This window comes from Pagrus pagrus (genome assembly GCF_965226575.1).
Source record: "Pagrus pagrus genome assembly, chromosome: 13".
Taxonomy (NCBI): Eukaryota; Metazoa; Chordata; class Actinopteri; order Spariformes; family Sparidae; genus Pagrus; species Pagrus pagrus.
This window is the reverse complement of record NC_140197.1, coordinates 30865014-30871635: the sequence shown is the minus strand read 5'-3', so window position 1 is coordinate 30871635 and position 6622 is coordinate 30865014. Positions and strand designations below refer to the sequence as shown.

At 45.6% G+C, this 6622-nt stretch overlaps 1 protein-coding gene across 1 annotated transcript in view; it reads right to left on the bottom strand.

Moving 5' to 3' along the window:
* Positions 1–4493, bottom strand: part of fbxl19 (F-box and leucine rich repeat protein 19) — a 21106-nt gene extending 16613 nt beyond the window's left edge. The window contains exon 1 of the mRNA XM_084370373.1: positions 3873–4493. The gene's annotated coding sequence lies outside the window, so the exon portion shown is untranslated. The remainder of the gene's footprint in view (positions 1–3872) is intronic.
* Between the last annotated feature and the right edge of the window lie 2129 nt (positions 4494–6622).

Here is a 6622-nt window from a genome sequence, read left to right as displayed (position 1 = left end):
TGCTGCGTGAAGCTGCTGCATCATAAACCTCCACCAGCCCGCTCATGCTCACCTCGTCAGGTGTCATCACGCTGCGACAGCTCAGTGTGCATTTTCTTTTCAAAATAAAAGCCCTGAGATGCCATAACAGCTGTGTTATTCGATATTGTGAAAAATATTTTCACTTTTAAAACCTCAACTCCTGATAAATGTGATCAAAAACAGTGTTTATATGTTGATGAGTTGACGTCACCGTGGACTGAATCTCTCTGTGGGACAAAACGAGACACGTAAAGACGTCGTGTTGGACGAGAGCTGCAGCGATGTTCTGGTTTCGGGGTACACGTGATATGAACGCTCATCATTCTGGTACATTTGCTGATCAATGCTGTTGCTTTCTGTGTGATTAGTGTTATTGAACATATAATTCAGGGTTGATGAAGCTTCATGTCTGCCAGGAAATAATCATTTAATAAATAATGAAGGAAACATCTGATATCTGAGGTGGTTGTAGTCAGTCTGACCTCTGTCGTCATCACACCTCAGAGTTCATGGCAGTTTTCAACTTGCCGCCACAGCTCGCTGCGTTACCATGGCAACCGCACAGAAACTACAGTGAGAGAAGTGATGGAGGAGCTGATCTGAGATCAGTGAGGTATCTGATCATCTGATCCTGGACTATAAACGTTTGTGTTGTGTGATGATGAGATTATCATCGATGGATCACTGGATCAATATCTGATCACCTCCGAGACTTTTATTATTACAGTGTTCAATAATAATGATGATGACATCATATGTAGACTGTTAGTTCAGAGAGGAGCTGATGAAGTTAATTCAGGGAGCAGCTGTTGCATCATCGTCCCGACACGACGCGAGAGCCCGGCTGCAGGTTTTGGGCCCAGACTGATGTCAGCGAGTACAGAAGTCCAATTCTGATCCATCAGCTGATGTTCAGAGTTTTTGTGATGAATCCTCAAATATGGTCATCGAACACTGACGTGGGTGAAGGATATTTACAGATCAACAACAAACTTTACTGTGATCGGCTGCTGTCAGCCTCCCGATGGACTGACAACATTTACATTAAAGGAGCAGTCTGTGGTTGAGCTGAAGAAATGTGAACGAGCAGAGAAAGAAACAACAACAAACTGACCTTAAAGGACAACACAGTTTATACTGTTTTACTTTGTTTATATGTGGCGGACCCTGCCACCTCTCTAGCTTCAAACAGTGTTCTGGGACCTTATTTCCTCTGAGAGCAGCTGGTTTATTCACTGATGGAAACAGTTTGTGTTATTACCTCATTAATGTTGTAAATATTAAAATTCAAAGCTACAAAACTACAGAGTGACCCTTTAATGTGACTTTTTAAATGTCTGCTGCAGCCGCTCGCTGTCTGAACAAACCTTCAGAGCTTCATCGCATCTTTAATCATGTATTTCGTTATTTTTATTCGTAGCTTCTACGCAGGTTTTTGATGAAGCTTTGATCGTCATGTTTCATATTTTATGGCATCGTCACCCTAAAAGACTCTCAAACTGCAGCTCCAGTCTGAACACAGACATTCATTGTATTAAATTAAAAAAAGTGCAGAGCACAAAGCAGGACCACAATGATATTGTTTCTGCAAAGATGAGAGGCTGGACATGTTTTTTGTAATTGTGGTGATATAAATGTAATTAAAGGAGCAGTTAGTGGTTCTGGACACAGTTTGAGTGTTGGGTCTGTTGGGTCTCACTTAGGGCTGCAGTCACACATTGTTTAAGCTACAGTGTGGTATGAAACTGACCAAGATCATGTCCTGCACATTAGAGTGTCTTTAGTATTGATTTCTAGCATATTAGTGATATTTAAGTGTGTTCATTTCAGGTTCGTGTCTGTCAAAGTCGGCATTTAGTGAAGGAAAAGGAAGAAGAGAGAGCGGGAGGTAACATCTGTCTGTCTGTCTGTGACTCTGCAGAGTCACAATGATTCACACTGAACAAAAATCACCAAGTCATGAAACCACAGAGCTGCTTCACTTCAGCCGGACTGAGCCCTGCCGCTGTCCTCTGCAGCTGCTGAAGGATCAGACAGTCATTGATTTGTCGATCGGCAGAAATATTCAGAAACTAATAACAGAACGATAAATTATTTACTGTTGTCTGTGTTTCAGCTGATCTTGTGTGGTGACTGTCTGCTCGTCTTGGTGTGGTGGAGCAGGACGTTTGGGCTGCATGTTGGGCTAAAACTAATTAATTGTGATCATTTGGAAAAGAAGAACTTTGACAGCACTTGATTTCACTTTTATACCAAACAACACTTCACACAACCATCAGGACGTCTCTGCAGCTCCACAGTCCTTCAGTATAACTGTTTGTTTAATCAAACACTGCAGCTCTGTCATTTGGATATTGCACTTGTCTATATTGTGATTTTGATAATATTTCTAATTATCATGCAGCCGTACAGTAAATTCAATATATTTTCTAATTTGAAGGTTTTGGTCAATGAAGACAGAAAACATCTCCTTCATGCTCGAGACGACTGTGACAGACAGTATTAATTAGTTTAATCAACTGAATGAAAAAGAAAATAGTCGCTGGATCGATCAATAGTGACACTAATCATCAGCTGATCCATAATTTAAACAATGTGATCTGATTTATTGACCTCTATGACAAACATTAATAACATGAACACATTCTGACCCCGTGAGGTTTGGTATTAAATATTTAAGTCGTCTTTGACTCTGAAAAAAAGTGATGAACACTTTTTTCTGACCTTTTAAAAATAAAGTGATTACTCGACCAAATAACTGGCGGATGAATCAATAATATAAATATGTGTTCGGTTCAGGCCCGGTGCTGATAGAGCTTAAAATCCTGATTGGGTCACAGAGTTCGCTGTCACACCTGGACCGATGTTTGTGATTAGAGCTGCAAATAACTATGCTTTTATTAATGATCGGTCTCACATTATGTTCCTGGTGATCAATTACACATTTAGTCTTTATATTAGTGGAACACATCCCAGAACCAACAAGTCTGTTCATGTTGTCGAGTCCAGAACAGCTCCGGGTCTCTGTGAGCGAACAGCTCAGGAGCTACTGTCGATGATCAGTTATCAAAACAGATGCAGATTAAATCTGAAGATGAATCAAATGTAGCTGAAGAGCTGATCAGCTGACTGATGAGAAACTGAGGTAAAAACACAGACCGGTGCTTCTTCTCTCAGCTCACTTCTCTGCTGCTTCCTCTTGTTCTCAATGTTTCTCTTCACCTCCGTTATTCTTCTGTTGCTTCTCACGCTGATGTGTTTGTTTTTGCTCAGTAGTAGCAGAGAGGCAGCAGCTGAGTAACAATGAGAGGAGCTCACAGCTCTGGGTTGTGTAATGTGTTAGTAACGTGTGTGTGTCTGCAGCCTGCAGCTGATCCCAGCCTGTGTAAACTTCTGTGTGCGGGGCTGATAACGTGAGCATCAGATTGATCAGACAGATTACAAACCATGAAGCTAGCTAACAGAAGTTAGCAGCCAAGAATAATGAAGATGCGCATCTGGCACCACTTGCGAGATAGTTGCTAACGGCTAACAACTAGCGCGTCACAGTAACCTACATTTAACGAGAGCAGGCGAGCACACGGATACCTGCAGGTGTGTGTGCACGTTCAGCGTGATGTTAATGTGAGAAGCACATACCTGAAAACATGACACACACTGTCCTCACCATCCCCCCGTGGTCTCAAACATAAACGTTACGCTTGGTAACATGCTAGCAGGCTAGCTGCCTCCGCAGGCTGCAGTATGCTTCCTCTTTCATTATCTCTGTGCCCCATTAAACTCTCCCCCGGCTGACGGAGGCTCGTTACAAACATGCGTGCGGGTAAAGAAACACGCGAGCAGGGACTCACCTCTTCGTATCAGGTCGCATACTCCTTGGTCGCACATTAGAAATAATATTAGCCAACAGTTAGCCAACGTTAGCTTGTGTGTAGCGCAGCTAGCCGTCCGCTTCCTTGTTTCTTTCTCCGCCAGGCTGCTGTTAGCTCCCGGGCTGCTTCACATGCGTCCCATCGCGCTAGCTGCTGCTGCTGCTGCTAGCTCCCGGGCTAGCCCAACGGCCCGCGGGGGGTCTAAATGTCTCGATTACCAAACTGATCGATATCGATAAAGTGAAGGGCGCAGTGCTGCTGCCTGAGTCGTGCCCATTCACTGCTCTCTCTCTCTCGCTCTCTCGCTCGGTGTGGTAGTCTCTCTCCCTCCGCCCCGCACGTTACAGCGTGTTCCTGCCCCGCACCTCCCGGGGGGCTTCACAACACCTAAAATGGCTCATTTTAACTGAAGCGCAGTGTTTTTAAACGACACACGGTTATAACCCTCCGCGGGAACTAGGCCCCGCTCATCACCGCATTAAAAATGAATCAGATATTGTGAATAAAGAGCAGCGCGCGGCTATTGTTCTCCGTGTCTATTGTGTGGCGCCTGGCTGCGGTGTTGTGCGTGATTTGGTTCAGTGTTGCGGGTCTGTTGGTCGCCTGTGACGCGTTTAACCCCCCGCATTGATTACATCACACAGGTGACTACAGTCTCCATTCCGCCTCAGAGGGAGAAAAAATAATTAAATAAATAAATGTTGTAAATAAAATATGGGCAGCGATGATATGCACGCTCCGCCCCCTGCGAGGTGACGTCACAGTGCGTCGGGTGCAGAGATGCATTCTGGATCTTGTAGTGTGGAGGCCTGAACATTAAGGAAACCGACCTGCAGGAAAATATGAAGACGTGATGAACGCTTCATGATTATACGAACAACCTGCAAACACAGTCAGTCTCAATATAATTAATAATAATTAATAATAATAATAATTATACTTCAGACTAATTATCACAACAATGACATTTAATAAACCAAACGAGGAAACAAACAGGATTTAAAGGTGCAGTATGTAAGAATGTTATTACAGATGAACTAAAATTATCAACAGTGTGAATGAAATGAGAGTTTTGATGTGATGTCAGATGTTTATGTGCTCTGCTGCTGAGATAGCTACAGAAGTTAGCATGCTAACAGGCTAGCTGCAGCCTGTTCTGTCTCAGCCCAGACCACTAACTGCACAGCTAACTGAGGTAACTGGCTAACAGCAGCTACAGTTGGCGGTTATCTTTATGGCACTCAGGAGGTGAGCAGTTCTTCACTTAACTCAAAAACATGACGAACAAATCATTAATTTTACGACATATTTTCATCAAAGTTCTTACATTTACAGCCTCACTGTAAAAATATCACAAATGAGAGAAAACAAAGGAAAGTTTTTCACTACGAGCAGCTGCTGGCTGTTTATCTGGACGTGTTCGGAGGAAGCAGCAGCAGGAGGGACGCTGGTGAGGAGGGCTGGCCCCGTCCTGGGACTCTCAGGAGGCAGGGGGGCGCTGGTCTGCTGGTCTGCTGGTCTGTTGGTCTGCTGGTCTGCTGGTCTGTTGGTCTGCTGGTCTTTTGGTCTTTTGGTCTGCTGGTCTGTTGGTCTGCTGGTCTGCTGGTCTGTTGGTCTGCTGGTCTGTTGGTCGTTGGTCTTTTGGTCTGCTGGTCTGCTGGTCTGTTGGTCTGCTGGTCTGCTGGTCTGTTGGTCTTTTGGTCTGCTGGTCTTTTGGTCTTTTGGTCTGCTGGTCTGCTGGTCTGTTGGTCTTTTGGTCTGCTGGTCTGCTGGTCTTTTGGTCTGCTGGTCTGTTGGTCTGCTGGTCTGCTGGTCTGTTGGTCTGCTGGTCTGCTGGTCTGTTGGTCTGTTGGTCTTTTGGTCTTTTGGTCTGCTGGTCTGCTGGTCTGTTGGTCTTTTGGTCTGCTGGTCTGCTGGTCTGTTGGTCTTTTGGTCTGCTGGTCTGCTGGTCTTTTGGTCTGCTGGTCTGCTGGTCTGCTGGTCTGCTGGTCTGTTGGTCTTTTGGTCTTTTGGTCTGCTGGTCTGCTGGTCTGTTGGTCTTTTGGTCTGCTGGTCTGCTGGTCTGCTGGTCTGCTGGTCTTTTGGTCTTTTGGTCTTTTGGTCTGCTGGTCTGCTGGTCTGTTGGTCTGTTGGTCTGCTGGTCTGCTGGTCTTTTGGTCTTTTGGTCTGCTGGTCTGCTGGTCTTTTGGTCTGCTGGTCTGTTGGTCTGCTGGTCTGCTGGTCTGCTGGTCTTTTGGTCTGCTGGTCTGTTGGTCTGTTGGTCTTTTGGTCTGCTGGTCTGCTGGTCTGTTGGTCTTTTGGTCTGCTGGTCTGCTGGTCTGTTGGTCTGCTGGTCTGCTGGTCTGTTGGTCTGCTGGTCTGCTGGTCTGCTGGTCTTTTGGTCTGCTGGTCTGTTGGTCTGTTGGTCTTTTGGTCTGCTGGTCTGTTGGTCTTTTGGTCTGCTGGTCTGTTGGTCTTTTGGTCTGCTGGTCTGCTGGTCTGCTGGTCTGTTGGTCTGCTGGTCTGTTGGTCTGTTGGTCTGCTGGTCTGTTGGTCTGCTGGTCTGCTGGTCTTTTGGTCTTTTGGTCTGCTGGTCTTTTGGTCTGCTGGTCTGCTGGTCTGTTGGTCTTTTGGTCTGCTGGTCTGCTGGTCTGTTGGTCTGCTGGTTTGTTGGTCTGCTGGTCTGCTGGTCTGTTGGTCTGCTGGTCTGCTGGTCTGCTGGTCTGTTGGTCTGCTGGTCTGCTGGTCTT